General features: G+C 29.7%; 1 long non-coding RNA gene across 1 annotated transcript; it reads left to right on the top strand.

Moving 5' to 3' along the window:
• The first annotated feature begins 13,438 nt into the window (after window positions 1-13,438).
• On the top strand, window positions 13,439-14,397 carry LOC128859716 (uncharacterized). The gene is made up of 3 exons (XR_008454186.1): window positions 13,439-13,983; window positions 14,088-14,237; window positions 14,303-14,397. It is a non-coding gene; the product is annotated as an uncharacterized LOC128859716 (long non-coding RNA).
• Window positions 14,398-17,288: the final 2,891 nt, after the last annotated feature.

The following is a 17,288-nucleotide window of genomic DNA, read 5'->3' as shown; positions in this document are numbered from 1 at the left end:
TAGCCGAGATGGATTAAGCTCAAATAAAATAAAATAAAATAAAATAAAATAAAATAAAATAAAATAAAATAAAATAAAATAAAATAAAATAAAATAAAATAAAATAAAATAAAATAAAATAAAATAAAATAAAATAATGTAAAATAAAATAAAATAAAATAAAATAAAATAAAATAAAATAAAATAAAATAAAATAAAATAAAATAAAATAAAATAAAATAAAATAAAATAAAATAAAATAAAATAAAATAAAATAAAATAAAATAAAATAAAATAATGTAAAATAAAATAAAATAAAATAAAATAAAATAAAATAAAATAAAAAGAAAACAAAATTAGTTCCGTGTCTATCAGGCCAGTGATTTTTTATCGTAAACGCCACTTTACATTGTTGAGCAAAATTTTAATATCGTGATACCCCAGAAGATTTAACAATTTTTTATTATTACTATTACAAAAACAAAAAAAAACAATTAGTTATTTCTCAACTAACTATTGCACTACGTCTTTTTAAAATATTCATACAAATATACAGACGAGGTCACAATAATAGCACAGCAATTTATGTGGAAGAAAATGTTTAACACCGTTAACAAGCAAAAAGAAATCAATCCACTTTAACCTTGCATACTTTTTTTTTTTGAAAATTCTGAGTAAAAATATTTTGAGTTTTTTAATGAAATAAAATAACATTGCTAAAAAAACAATTCCAAACTCTGTATACTCGAAATGAAGGAAATGCGTAACACCGTCAACGAAAAAAACCAAATGAAAAATACAAAAGATTCGATCGGCTATAACCCTGCATATTTGAAATTTTTTTGAAAATTCCGAGTAAAATTTTTAAAATTTTCTTGTGAACGAAAAACTGTAAAACCATCAATATAAAAAGTAAAAATGCAAACTTGAGTTTTTTTGATAATTTCGATTAAAATTTTTGATGAAAAGTTTTTGATTTTTTTAAATGAAGAAAATGCTTAGCACCGTCAACAAAAACCTAAACACAACAAAAAAAAATTAAAAAAATTCAATCGGCTATAAATCTGCATACTTCAAATTTTTTTGAAAATTTTAACTAAAAATGTAAAACCGTCAATATAAAAACTAAAAATGCATACTTGAGTTTTTGTTTGATAATTCCGATTAAAAATTTTTATAAAAAGTTTTTGATTTTTTTAAGTGGAGAAAATGCTTAGCACCGTCAACAAAAAAAATTTCAATAATAAAATATTCAATCGGCTATAACTTGATATACTCGAAATTTTTGGAAATTTCGATTTAATGAGATTTTAATGAAAATTTTTGATTTTTTTTAAATGGAAAAAACGCGTAATACAACCAACAAATAAAAAGAAACAAACTCAAAAATCCAAAATTAAATATTCAATCGACTATAACTCAGCTTACTCGGATTTTGTGTTTTGATAATTCCGATTAATGTTTTTTATTTTTTTATATAGAAGAAAATGTGAAGCTTCATCAAAAAAGTAATATTAATAATTCAGAAAACAAAAATTCAATTGGTTATATCTCTTCATACTCCGCAAGAAGCAAACTTTACTGAAGGAATTTGGCTTTAAATTAATTTATATAGATACGTACAAATTTTAGCGAGGTTTCACTACACTAAATGCTCAATAATTACTCAATTCAGAGCTATTCCATCTGTGTAATAGAGACAATTAAATGATTTAATATTTATTAAATTGTTATCGTTTGAGCTATTAAATACAGAATGACTAAATATTAATTAACTTGTTATTGCTTTAGAGAACATAAACACAGAGTGCTAAGAGGTAGTAAATGAAATGGAAGCTTTATATTGTGGGTAAAACAATAAAAATAAAAAACAATATCGAAAGAAATTTAGTTTTTCTCAATACTGAAAGAGGCTTCGTAAACTAATTTAAAATACAAATTCATAAACTTCATACAGCCAGAAAAGAGAACGATAAAAAATTCCGAAATTATTATTGCTTAATAGGTATAATAATCACAGAATGACTAAAAACTAGTTAAATTCTTATTGCTTCAGAGAAAATAAACACAGAGTGCTAAGAGTCAGTAAATGAAATGGAAGTTTCATATTGTGGCTAAAGCAAAGAAAAAACAAACAATATCGGATGAAAGTTGGTATGTATTTCATGATTCATTATTGCGTCCCAAAAAATGAGAGGGACAAGATAATGAATGATTAAAAAGTTCTGAAATTGTTATTACTTGATATAATAAATACATAACGATTAAAAATTAATGAAATTGTTTTTGCTTGAGATAATAAACACAGAGTGCTTAGAGTTTAAAAATAACTGAGAAACTAAACAGAAACTTCATATTGCTAAATTTTTTTGAAGCTTTTGAAGCACACTTTTGTTTTAATTTTTTTACAAAAGTTTAAACTTTGAGTTATATTGATTTCTTTGCAGTATAACCTATATTTTTATAAAAACAAATACAAATAAATCACTAGCCAACTCCTGACATAATGCCGCTTTATTATTTTTAGGACCACGTCTGTATGTGCATATGTATGTATATCGTTCAGTATCAATGTCAACTTGTCGTTTTTTTGAAGGCGAACTATGTATGTACGTATGTATAATGCATATGCACATAAATATGCACGTAAGTAGCAATTGCTGATAACTAACATTTTATTTATTTATTTATTTTTTGCTTTTGCATTACAATTACTTAAGAATTAATTTTGTTTTGATACTTAATAGCTAAATTCCCTTAATCGTTAAGTTTTAACACATTTGTTTTGTTTTTTGCCACAGTGCAAAATATTCGCGAAATAAAATTCGAAGTCCATTTAAAAAAGTAAAATATAAAATTTTCACTAATAAAATTAATGTGTATGATTTAAAATAGACTCTTGGGCTGTGTCTATGTTACGTTTAATTATGTGTGTATTTTCCACGCTTTTTATCACATACTTATGTATGTATGTATGTATGCATGTTAAAACAAAAATAATTAAAATACAATTCACTCAACTATGCAATTGAGTTCTTGTTTATTTATTTTATTTAAATTTTAATTTAAATTTTTTTTTTGAGTTGTCGGTAGGTGCCAATTCCTTGGTTATTTCATACAAAATTTCGCCCTGTCTTACACGCTAATATAGTTAATAGCGAATGCTAAAATGTTTTCGAATTCAAATTCTTTAATGGAACATTTCACTATCATCTATAACTGATAATCATTTAGCATTCTCAGTATCCCTTTTGAATTCTTTTTCAACATGCTTACAATTTTATTTGTTGTTGTTGTTTATTTTTAAAATACGCTCTTTAAAAGTATTAAAATACATACATCGTTCGTTCCCTAGTAATAATGCTGTGCTGAGAGTTTTCAATTTACTCCCCCACATATTTTCACTCATTCACACGTATACACACACACACTGCCATACATATCGTACATTTTCGTATGCCTGCTTTGATACAAGCTTTTAAATAGCACGTATGTATATGTATGTAAGTATATGCGAAGCCCAGCCCATCTCACTGTTAGCAACATTTGATTTGCTATATATGCATGTAAGTATGTACGCGCAGAAAGTGGGCTACAGTGCTACAGTTTGAACTGCTTGTCCACTAAATTTTGCAATAAAATTTCAGACATACAAATACATATGTAGTAGTTATGAGTACAATTTAAAAATATTTCTAATAAAAAGGTACTGGATTGGTATTCATTCTTAGATGTTTGATTTCTCTTTAATGACTAAATTTTTGTTTTTAAATTTTTAAATTTTTTAAATTTTTAATTTTGTAATTTTGCAAATTTATATACTTTATATATTTTTTTTTCAATTTATTCTTGCGAAGTAAATGCATATTTTGAAAACATTTTAAAATGGTAATGTATATTTATAATTTTAGCATTACTTTTTGATTTAATACTTAGTGCGTGGTATTCATTTTCGAATTTCAGTTCGATCTCATGTAAAAAATGATTGTTTGTTTATATGTATGTGTAGCAAATGTTTTTTTTTCTTTTGTGATCAATGACCGCTTGCTGTTCATCTTTTTCTGCAATTTTTAGCACATACACACTCATACAATTATTATGGCTTACATGTCTTAGTAAAATAAAGGGTTGTGATGATTTCAAACTTTTCTTAAAATGAAATAGATTTGCTGAAAATTCTTTCGTGATATTTATTCTTGTAATTTTAATAATTATTTATTCCTATTCATATTTTCATTTCTTCCTTTGTAATGGTTTTTTTTTTCAAGTCTTAATTTAATACAGTAATAATTCAGCTAAAGCACCATTATATTTTCTTTTGCTCTCCCTCATTAAATACTTGTTCGGTTATATGTTTTAACAAGTTTGTTTTTAATATTATCTTATAATTAATTTACTGCTAAACTTAACGTTTCGACTAGACTTTTCTAAAGTAGCCAATAGTATATTTCAAAGCCACAAATCATGAAGCATGAAAACTTTTACTTTGCTGTATTTTCATTTATTAACTAAACTCGTTTTACACTGACCTATTGCATAGTTTTCAGTTGTTTTTGCTTTTAAAGCAATATAGTGTATTCTGCGTTTATTTTATACTTGCACGCTTCGCTTTACCGTTTTTTGGTGCTATTACTTGGCAAATATTTGAGAATAGAAGGCTGTTTATGTATTAAAAAAATAGCAATTAACTTTTTCTCAGATATTCATTGAGTGTTGACGATTTTCGAAAACAAAGACTTTTATACCTATATAAATATTATATAATATGTTATAGACACGCGTATAGCGGCGAGTAATAAGGACTTATTGAGAACATATTTTTAAAGATAGTTAATTACACCTTAAAAGATTAAACATTTTTTTTCCGCATTTAAGTCATAAAACCAGTTTTCTGGCAATAGCACTACTGGAGTAATTTTCCTGATAAGTTCACATGCATGCGAACGATTGAAATAAAAAACCTGCATATAATATTGGCCTCTGTTATTGTAGTTGAAATAGCATAATAGTATTTACATTAGTACATTCTCCAAAAAATTATAGGAAACGCTATTAGATTTGCCATTTCTCTGCTCGCTATTCCTAGGCTCTGCTCAATTGACTGAAAATTTGCAACAAAGATATTGCGGAAGAATTGCCCGTAACGAGTATAGCGAGTATACCTCATAAAACTGATATAACTCACTATTTTCTTTGGTGCCAACTCTCTTTCAAGAGAATTTCATTAGATACTTTTGTTGTATTTAAATCTCCGTATTCTCTTTGCACACCTTGCACTTATTAGGTTTTAGTCTACAGTCAACAACAACATTGAGAAGAACAAGAAAGCAAAGTGTGTTGACAAAGCACGAGCATCACAAGTACCGAGTTGAAGCAACAAATATTTCCTTGTACGAAGGTGGCCTTACTAATACTCATTAAGTGCTTCATCCTATCGGAAGATTTTTAATTTTTGCAAATGTCGTCGTACGTTGATCATCTTCGACACTTGTGATCTATAGTAGACAGCTGCAGTAGGCAAACAGAAAAGCAATGGAGCGTATAAAGGTCAAATAAAGATTTACATTAGTCAAAATAATTTTTTTATAAAAAAAAAAAAATAATAAATAATAAAAAAATTATTCAAAAACGTATTTGGATGAATAATTTTGTGCCATCTTGTTTGCTTTGTATTAGCGATGGGTTGATATTGACAGACTGTATTGTTATTGAGTTATTGAGATTATTGAGACCAAATCACCACAGTGAGTTACACGGTTGACTGCAGGTGCAAATGCTGCTACTTCATTGTGAGGAATTTGATTATATGTTAACCCCTCGCGGATATGACGTGAATTGGCTACCAGGACCGTGTAAATTGATACTCTAGAATTTTCCGCCGAAATCGTCCGACACCGCCAAAGTCAACATAACCCTTCCATTGATCAACTCCAGGTGGATCTATGCAGATGAGTCATTGAAGATTAAAGCACTCGGGTCGGTGGCAGTATGTGGCACATTAAAAAAGTGAAGAAATAAAAAAATATTGCATACATACATAATTTTTTTTTTTTCATTTCTGCTAGCTCTTTTTAGAAAACCCCATAGTATGTAGAAAGTCTTTCGCTCGGTTTGATTTATTTATATACAGTTTGTCAAGGAAGTGGTTTGTCATAGACTAATCTAGCGAAATTCGGACATATTCCTTAAGAAAATATGTATTTTTTTATAGTTTTCTTTTAATCTTTGGCTTTATTTGACTAATATAAATAATCATCAGCCAATATTAGAAAAAAAAATTAAAAATAATACAAAATTTTGGTAGTCGAAAAAGTATTTTCGTATTTTGTCAATAGATATCGTTTGAGTCATCTCTCTCCAGTGCTACCAATCACATTGTGTCATATCATATGGTGTTAGAAAGGTGACATTTTAAGCTTCATTTAACCAAAAAAAAATCAAATTCGGAGAAGTAGAAAAAAAGTTATAGCTGTTCAAAAATGAGTGAAAATAATGAAAAATTCGCTATATTTTGAAATTTTTGTATAAAAAAGGGGAGAATGCCACCAATGAAATGTATGAAGTCTACGGAGACGATGCTGTATCAGTTCGTGTAGTACAACAATGGTTCTCTCGCTTCCGTTCTGGAAATTTCGATGTGAAAGATGCACCTCGCTCCGGCCGACCTATCGTTAAAAAAGTCGATGAAATTATGGAAAAGATTGACCGGGACCGTCACATAAGCTGCCATGACATCGCCAAGGCACTAAACATTCATCACCAAACGAGTTTGAACCATTTAAAAAAGGCTGGTTACAAAAAGAAGCTCGATGTTTGGGTACCACATGAATTGTCTGTGAAAAATTTAATGGACCGAATTAACATCTGCGATTCTTTGCTGAAACGAAAAGAAATCGAACCATTTCTGAAGCGAATGGTAAGAGGAGACGAAAAGTGGATCAAATACGACAATAATGTGCGAAAAAGATCATGGTGCAAGGGTGGTGAAGCTCAACAAATGGTCGCAAAGCCAGGATTGACGCCTCGAAAGGGTATGCTGTGTATTTGGTTGGATTGGAAAGGAATCATCCACTATGAGCTGCTCCAGCCTGCTCGAACGATTGATTCTACACTTTACTGTCAACAACTGATGAGATTGAAGCAAGCAATCGAAAAAAAACGGTCAGAACTGATCAGCAGAAAGGGTGTCGCCTTCCATCAGGACAACGCTAGGCCATACACATCTTTGTTGACTCGACAAAAACTGGGAGAGCTTGGCTGGGAAGTTTTGATGCAACCACCTTATAGCTCTGATCTTGCACCATCGGACTACCATTTGTTTCGGTCAATGCAGAACTCCCTTAATGGAGTAAAGTTGGCTTCAAGAGAAGCCTGTGAAAATTACTTGTCGCAGTTTTGCGTCGATAAACCACAAAAGTTTTACACTGATGGAATAATGTCTCTAGAAGAAAAATGGCAAAAGGTGGTCGACCAAAATGGTACATATTTGGTTTAATAAAGTTCATTATAAATAAAAAAAAAAAAATTAGTTGAAGTTTGATTAGAAATACGAAAAGACTTTTTCGACTACCCAATATAAAGCAAAACCAATATTCGCTTCAAATACAGCTCCCAAGAAAGTCTCTTTACGTTTGCAGTTAAAAGCTTTAAGTTATAGGTTTTAAAAAATGAAATGTGAATCAGTACTTTGCATGACTACCCTGACTATAAAACTTTGTATTCTTATAGCATGAATAAATTTTTTAACATCATAGTCCTGGGGTATCTTGTTTTCCTCGAAAATAACGTTTTTGAGTTCGCTCAAAGAAGCTATATTCTGCTGCTATGAGCTTTATGTTTTGGATCGTTGCGCTGGTAAAATTTAAACTGAGGTTAGCTGTCAACGATGAAGCCAAATTTGGTTGCACTGTTTATCAAATGACATCGCAGAATATTTAAATATTCTCGTGCATCCAATTTATCTTTTATAATCACAAAATCCTCAATTTCCTTACTAGAAATGCATCCCCTTGCCACGACTGAAAGTTTGCCAAATTTCTCCATCGGTATAATATTCCGCCTTTGCAGTGCTTTAAAGGCTGCCTCCACGCTCTATTGGGCCCATCGTTGTAATATAGCACGATTTGAGTCTCATCGCAGAATATCACATCAGCGCTGTAGCTATCTGGTTGAGCCAAGTACGTTCTAGCGAAATATTATATAATCGCTTTTTGATATGTTGTACAGAGAGCAAAGGATGCTTTCGAGCATCTCATGAAGTATAATTGTGCTTTTCTAAAGTGTGGTGTTCATGGGAAAATCTGCGGTTTTGCGGCTACTTTTCTCAATAAAATGTTTTCGTTTTTGGTTCCAGCCTATTTTAATTTTTTACACTATTTTTTATCCTATAGTTGTAGGGTTAAGTAAAACATTTCTGATGACTGTTGCACACTTTTTCCTATTATGTAATTATAATAGACCGACTGAGTCACCTCAAATGATGTCCGTATTCCAAGCAATTTTGCGTTCTTTATAATTTACGTACAAGTTTATATATTGATTAACAAATGAAACACAAATCATCTTAGCAAACGATGCAGAAAATAGATATGTAAACACACTCTTTTGACAACTGAGGGAAGTATTTGTTTTGTTTTTGTACGAGTATTTATTCTGTATTCAAAATGTTTGCCGCTACGAAGTGCTCTTAACTATGTAAGTTACTTAAATAATTTTGAAAGGCTCTCCATATTCAATATGAAGCGAGGAGCGACTGCTTTTAAAAAAACTTTTCCGTTACTTGGTGTTTCCTGCCCGAGGTTTTCCCCCATTCGGCTATCGTTAATATTTATTTATGGCTACATTTAAAACGTACGGAATGTGGAAATGCGTGAATTTGTAATGAGTGAATATTGCATAGGTGGAAAGTAAAGAAATGTACAAAGAGTCTGAGTAAAGAAATAATGAGAGGTCAGAGTAGGAGAGAGCTGAAAGCTCATACCTTTGAAATACTTTTACTTGCTGTTTTATTGTTTTTTTAGGTAGAAAGTAAAGAAATGTACAAATTTTATTTTATTTTATTTTTTTGATGGCCGAGCTTTTTAGAAATTGGTGTCATGGAATGAGACATAAAAATATATTTTATGCCAATCCTCCTCAGTTCCAAGCTCCCAAGCACTTTTTGTTAGCCTGTTGTTTTTGTAGAAAATGTGACTTTCCAGGATTTGTACATAAAAAGTATTTGAGATATAATGTTGAATTGAGGGTTGGTGGTATGATGTGGAAAAAGACAAAAACAAGTATTCGAGAGAAAAATTTTGAGGCAAATCTTCGGTGCAGTCAAAGACAACGGCGAGTGGCGTATAAGATGGAGCCATGAACTGGAGCAACTTATAAGAGGGGAAAATGTTGTGCGGTTCATCAAAGCTCAAAGACTAAGACGACTAGGCCATATCATGAGAAGAAAATCCACGAAAAGTAATCGAACATTTGCAACGAAAGCAAGAGGCGGACCAAGATCAAGATGGATTGACGAACTAGAAGACGACATGAGAACACTCAAGGTCCCCAATTGGAGGGAAACAACCAAGGATCATCAAATGAGGACATTTAGTGCAGCAGGTCAAAGCTCACACAGAGCTGTAGCGCGAATGATGATGATGTTTTTGAAGTACCCTAATTCTCTCATTATACGAATTTGATTTAACACGAGTTAAATTTTTTTTTAACGAATTATTGTGTTCTAACCCGATTTTCAATATTTCATGCGTTTTTCTTGAATCAAATAGAGTAAATAGAGTGAGATTTGCGACGTTGTACGAAGCGTTTAATTCATTTCAGGAAAAATCTCTGAGACTCGGTAGATTTTGATCTCGTCCTTTAATAATTAATTTCTTATAATATATTTAATGAATTAAAATGTGTAAGCTCGAAGTAAATTCTTAAGTGAACTCTAAAAAGAATTTTTCAATATTGTTTTAACCAAGTTCTCTTTTTACAAGCATTTTTTTTTATTTTTTAGCACTAATTTTTTTTAAACGAACGCTCAAAAGGATTTATTTTAAGTGTAAAATTGATTCAGGATCAGTTTCAGAAGCTATAAAATGATTTTGAGATTTGGTAAGTTCAAAAATGTTTTCAATGCTCGAGATTGTGTATGTTAGTATGATTTTAAAAAAAAAAATATTAAAAATGCACTTCGCAATATAGAAATTCGCTGTGGAAAGTTTGACTGTATTTTTATATTTTTTAGCATCAACAACAAACAATTTTACATTTTTTGTCGCTTTATTATCAGTGCAGGTATAAAATATGTGCCTTTGAAAGTTTAATGGCTTTAAATGGAAATGTCTCTTTTCGAAAATCATCACACAGCTATTTGTAGGAGCGAAAATATGCCGCTGAAAATTAAAATATAATCAATTATTTCAGATTGCTTGCAACACTCTTGAGTGAAGTAAACTTCTTCCTCACTGAACAAGTTTATCTTTTCTACCTTTTTTGCTCTGTTCATGTTTTGCTTATGTAATTTGTATTCTTTACTAAAGTATACGAAATTACACAATACAACAAAGAAAATATGCACTATACTCGTATTAACAGCTAAGTAGTTGTTGGGCAACTTAGTCTACAACGGAAACCGATCTTATACTAAGAGGCGCTTCTTTGCTTTGCACTAATAAAACTCTACAAATACATATGCATGCTCATTTCTATGTGTGTATGCATGTATATAGTATTATTATATAACCATTGAGTACACAATATATATTTTGTATGTATATATTGTTTTATATGTTGTACATATATAAATTTATGTATGCATGTATTTACTTGTTTTTGGAGTTTTTTTTTTCCTTTTTTTGTTTTTGTAATACGATTTATCGTAATGTCCGCTACAATAAAATCCCTGTAGGTTTTCTCTGCTTTTTCTTTTGCTCAAAACTTGTGTATGTAACGAGTGAAATAAAATGGAGAAACCCATGTACATACATATATATATATACATATAGGTATACATATATACATATATATGTATATATACGTTTTTTTTCTTAAATTTGATATTAAATTCAGTTTTAAAAGTATTTCCATAAAGATGTGGTCGCCTTGCGTCATATCTTACGTTAATTTTTCATATTTTCGGGATTTATAACAAATCGTGACATGATTGTGAACACCATATAAACAATTAAAAATGAATAAACTTTGATTTTCTTTTTTTCTTTTTGACTACTTTTTTTATCTTCATATTATGTTTATCATTTTAAGGTTAATAAATCTCCCTCCGGTTAAAACATTTGTAAGGTACTAATACTTTGTAATATAAAAATTGGATTAGCATCTAAAATAAATTAAGGCATAATATGTGTTTTGTTTTTGTTTCTTGTATCTTGGTTTTTCTATTCTTTAGCTTTATTTTTTATTTTTTTGTTTTTTAAATGTTAAATTTTTTATTTCTATGTAAGCAGCAGCATCAGCAAAAGCAGCACTATTTTGTACAATGCATTTTGTTGAGGCTCTCAAAGCGATTACGTGTAAGTAAAGGTCTATATCTTAGGTACGAAACAAATGGGTATAGGAATTGTATAGATACGTACAAATTTTAGCGGGGTTTTATGATACTACACTAAATGCTCAATAATTACTCAATTCAGAGCTATTCCATCTCCATCTCTTTATTAACGATTTCCTGAATTTTATGATATTTTTTCTTCTAGTTATGCAACTAAATTCTAATTTTTACCTTTAAATTTTTAAACATTATTATTTTTATGCATAAGCATAATATCGATTGTCTATTTATGTATTAGAGGCATGAAATTATGAGTGTAATAGAGACAATGGAATGATTAAATTTTAATGAAATTGTTATTGCTTCAGAGAACATAAACACAGAGTGCTAAGAGCCAGTAAATGAAATGGAAGTTTCATATTGTGGGTAAAGCAAAGGGAAAAAACATAATATCGGTAAAATTGAGTATGTATTTCGATTCACTAATTTGCGCCTCGAAACTTGAGGGGGCTTCGTAAAATAAATATTGTATAATAAAAATTCATAAGCTAAATACAGCCAAAACAAGAAAAAGATAAAGAAATTCTGAAATTGCTATTGCTTCAGATAATAAACACAGAATTATTAAAAATGAACTAAATTGCAATTGCTTGAGATAATAGACACAGAATGATTAAAAATGAATGGAATTGTTATTGTTTCAGAGAAAATAAACACAGAGTGCTAAGAGTTAGTAAATGAAATGGAAGTTTCATATTGTGGGTAAAATAATAAAAATAAAAAACAGTATCGAAAGAAATTTAGTTTTTCTCAATACTAAAGAGGCTTCGTAAACTAATTTAAAATACAAATTCATAAACTTCATACAGCCAGGAGAAGAGAATGATAAATAAATTCCGAAATTGTTATTGCTTAATATAATAAACACAGAGTGATTAAAAATTATTGAAATTGTTATGGCTTTAGAGAAAATAAACACAGATTGCTAAGAGCCAGTAAATTAAATGGAAGTCTCATATTGTGAGTAATGCAAAAAAAAAACAATATCGAATGAAATTTAGTTTTCTCAAAACTGGAAAGGCTTTGTAATATAAATTAACATACGAAAAAGGTACTTTTCAGACAAGAATGCTTCAAAAATTTTTTTAAACATGAACTGCTCGAGGGAAAGGTGTAAGAGGGACAATTAAGGAAAACAATAAAGCGCAATTAAGAGGACGTCCGCTTAGAAATTTAAGATAAATAATAAGCGCAAAGGCGAGTAGTTGCTGTTGTTTCTATAAAATAAAAAAATTCAAGTCAAAATAAACATTTATAATAACTGGTTGGATTGGAAGTAGGGTTTTTTTTAATTTATTATTAGGCAGCAGTAATAAACAGCTTAAGCAGAACGCGGGAAATGAGGATGGCGCGAGTATTACCTGTTGGTGGAGCCCGCTCACGGCTTGATTTTTTTGAGCTTGATAGGTCGTTTGGTTTGTTAGCGTACACCAATAAGGTGCGGCCTTGTGGTTTAAAGGACTCTAGGAACGAGGCGCTCATTGTGGAAAAAGCTGGTTGCGATGCATTGGGAAGGCGAGAAGGAACTTGAAATAGCAAATATAATATATCTTAGAGATTCTGCTAACAGAAAATTAATAGAACTTCTTACCATACGCTAGACCGATAATGCTTGAATATTTTAAATGCGCATAAACTCATGGATGTATTCATGTAAAATATTTAATTTATATGCAACTGTCATGTAAGTTCAATTGATTTGTTTGTAAATTCCACTATCTTTATTTACTTCAAACTATTTCAATTTCTTTAAAGTAATCGCGTCCTAAAGAAAACATTAGTGCTTCATTTGAATTACGGATTTAGTTCTCTCAGAGATTTACGTTGAACCTCTTCTATAGATTTTCTTTAAAGGTGACTCCCGTGTGGTATTTTAGGTTTCTCAGAGACTCACGTTGAACCTCTTCTATAGATTCTCTTCAAAGGTGTCTCCCGAGTGGTATTTTAGTGGGGCAAGATGAAAAAAGCAAGAGTTATTTTATTTATTTATTTATATGTAAGAGTAATAGTTATAAATAACCAATACAACCAACCAATGCAACCAATCAAAAATTTAATAAGAACGTTGGCTACTAAGGCCTTCAGCTCGAGATTCATATTTTGAGAAATGTCGGATGAGAGTAACAATAAACCAAGAGTTATTTCGCCAAAAATCTGGACCTCCTTTCGCGAATATCTTCACGCAAAAGATGTATAACACATAAATATATATTGAAGAAAATATACACCAAAAAATAAAAGATAAAAAAAATTGCAAATCTATATAATCGAGTAGATTAAATTGGAAAGTCACTTTTTAATTTTATCGAACATGTATTTTGTGGGTACTAATACTCCAGTAGAACCATAACAGATATCTCTCTTAGATGAAAGACGACTTGTTTTGACATGAGCTTTGACCAATATTTCACAGTCATCCCCCTTATTGTGGAACAGAAAAGAAATAAAAGGTAGAATATACTCGCTCTCTAAAGTATGTGTGTACTTATGTAGAGAGTATTCTCTGCTTTTATTCACCGTCAAAAGGCAAAAATTAAGAGTAATTCAAATTCAGGTGTAACTAACCGACAAGCCAACGTGTTGTTGGAGGAATTATCAAAGGCTATAAAAACGAAGATAGCGGCTTTTGAGAAACTCCCTATGCAGATGTTTGCAGATATAGTCTGCTGAATATTTGTTTACGAGCAAGAGCGACGGTGGAATTGTAAGTATTTAAAAAAATACACCTATTTGTAATTTCTTGTATTTACTTTCATAATTTTCTTGCAGATAACATATTTGAAAAAAAAATTTCAGAAAATAACCGATTTCAACATATATACGTGACATTTTTAGGTGTAAACAAACATAACCCTACAAAAAAGTTTGCCCATCGAACCATTTTCGTTTTGATAATACAAATTATAAATTTATTTTCTTTATGTTTAATAAAAAAAATAATAATAATAAATTGCAGTTCCTATGAAAGTTGTAAAAGCGTACGAGAAAAGCTTAAAATAACTTTTCATAAGGCAAAGTACTCAATTGTAAGAAAAATTAATAACTTGAAATGAAAGTAAATAAAATAATTAAATAATAAGAAATGAAATGAAATTAATAAAAAAGGTATAAAATTCCTCTTTAAATCCGTAGTCTCATATGCCTCGGTAAGATGCTGTATTGGAGTAGTCTGCTCTTGGTAGGTGAAATGATTGAAGTGCCAGTAGGGCACTCCTCAAGTAGCAGTCTGCTCTTATTCAATCGCGAGATTTGCGGTAAGATTCTTCCCAGCGAAATCCGTCATAGCTCAATCAAGAGGTAAAATAGAGTTTTTTCATTACTCCCCCCTTTGGACACCTAATGTTACTTGGAGTATACAAAATGACTTACTTGTAAGCAGAAGCATTAAGATTTATATGCGATAACTCGCAAGGGAAAACTCTGATAATAGTCAAACGAAGGTTTTCATATACAAGTATGCAGTTATAATATTTATACCTTTTGCGTTTCGGTTGCACGGTGCGTATACGTAACATGCTATTCGAATCAAATCAACAAGTCGTGAGAGAGTTTATTTTTAGTATGAAAAGTAACAGTGATCGAAAATCTTCAATGAATGCTATTCATCAGTTTTAAAAAGCATGCAGATATTGGGGATCGTCATAGGCATAAATAGTAAAAACTTTGCTGCGAAGACGGACGATGAACGCATCACATCAGCAGAGGCGAATTGACAAAATCAGCACCAAAGTTCAACAAAACATGCTTTATGAAGATGAGGAAGGAACCCTCTATGGTGTGGGAATAGCTGATTAGATGTAAGTAATAAAAAAAAACATATACGTTTGGCAGCACAAATAAAAGCTTATACCATTTAGAGGCCTTTAGGAAGCTTTTTTTGGCGAAAAAAATTCTTTAGTATTGTTTTTTTTTACTTTAAAACAATTAAAATTAGAAAACACGTGTTTTTTTCAAAGGGTCCCCCTTTTTTTAAAAAGGGTTTTTTAAAACTCGGCAATTCATAATTCCAAATTTCATCTACTTTAAGGGGTCGCAGTGGTCTAGAAATTTCAAAAAATCGATTTTTGGTTTTTCGATATTTCGAAAGTTTAGTATCTTAAGAATATACAGTGAAATTTTCATGTGGAAATTCCCATTATTATGGCTTCTAAAGCCCATTAATACTCGTATGTAGAGAGCGGTCCGCGCGCTCCTGTACCTCAAACTTTACATTCATTTATCTCGAAACGACTTTTTTCGGCCTGGTGTTGTCAAAAAGAAAAAAAAAACTATTTAACCGAAGCGTCTGAAATTTTATCAATGGCTATCGCCCGTACTAGAATCATATTATTATTTTGTATTTTTTTGATTGAAAAAGACTGTCAAATTTAAAACCGCGCCATTTTGTGAAACCTGTTTTTACTCTAGTAGCGGGACATATGTACATATGTAGGTATAGTCATACTATTCATAATTTTTTTGGTTTTTTTGTTTCCGATAAATAGAAGAGCCAAAATGGACAACCACCGCCCAGGTCCAATTATTCGGGAGGGTCAACTTCAGCGCCATTTTTTAAATTACTAAAATAAAAAAAATTTGTTTTCATTTTTGTATGTAAAAGAAGTTAAATATAAAGCTTAAAAAATGTAAATATCGTTTTTCATTTTTTTCTCTTCAGCACCATTTTTAAAATTATTAATATTAAAAAATTAATTTTTTTTTTCAGTTTTGTGTGTAAAAGAAGTTAAATAAAAATTGAAATTAAACATCGTTTTTCATTTTTTCAACTTCAGCGCCATCTTTAAAATTATTAAAATTAAAAAAAAAGAAATTTCAGTTTTGTGTGTAAAAGAAGTTAAATAAAAAACCAAAAAAAAATTAAATATCGTTTTTAATTTTTTCAACTTCAGCGCCATTTTTAAAATTATTAAAATAAAAAAAAATTGTTTTCAGTTTTGTGTGTAAAAGAAGTTAAATATAAAGCCTAAAAAATTTAAATATCGTTTTTCATTTATTCAACTGCAGCGCCATTTTTTAAATTTTTAAAATTAACAAAAAAAAAAAATGTTTTCAGTTTTTTATGCAAAAGAAGTTAAATATAAAGCTTAAAAAAATTAAAATATCGTTTTTCATTTTTTCCACTTCAGCACCATTTTTAAAATTATTAATATTAAAAAAATAATTTTTTTTTTTTTCAGTTTGGTGTGTAAAAGAAGTTAAATAAAAATTAAAATTAAACATCGTTTTTCATTTTTTCAACTTCAGCGCCATTTTTTAAATTATTACAATTAAAAAATTAATTTGTTTCTCAGTTTTGTGTGTAAAAGAAGTTAAATGAAAAGCCTAAAAAATTTAAATATCGTTTTTCATTTTTTTATTGTAAGAAAAAATTTCTGAAAATACCCTAAATTTTCGAGCTCTAGACCACCTGAATCGCTTAAGTCTGCAATGAAACCGCCTCTATAGGTAGCACTTGCAAATAAATGCAATTTTTTAACCTCTGTGTAGAGTTTACTTTTCTTAGTTAACTTAAAAATTGTTTTAGAGCCCAAACTAATGCGCCATAAATATTTGTATCAGCTTAAATGAATAAATAAATAAGAGATCGATGTTCGCTTGCATGTACATCAAGTTGCACATCACAAAACATCATCATGTTTGTGTGTATGTATAATTTCAAAATCAATTTTAGTGCATACTATTTTTTTATAGTAATTTTAATGCTTATTTTCATTGTATTAACTCGATATACAAGCAATCGTGCATCTGCCAAATG

This window comes from Anastrepha ludens, chromosome 2 (genome assembly GCF_028408465.1).
Source record: "Anastrepha ludens isolate Willacy chromosome 2, idAnaLude1.1, whole genome shotgun sequence".
Lineage (NCBI taxonomy): Eukaryota > Metazoa > Arthropoda > Insecta > Diptera > Tephritidae > Anastrepha > Anastrepha ludens.
This window is presented reverse-complemented; position numbering and strand designations above follow the sequence as displayed.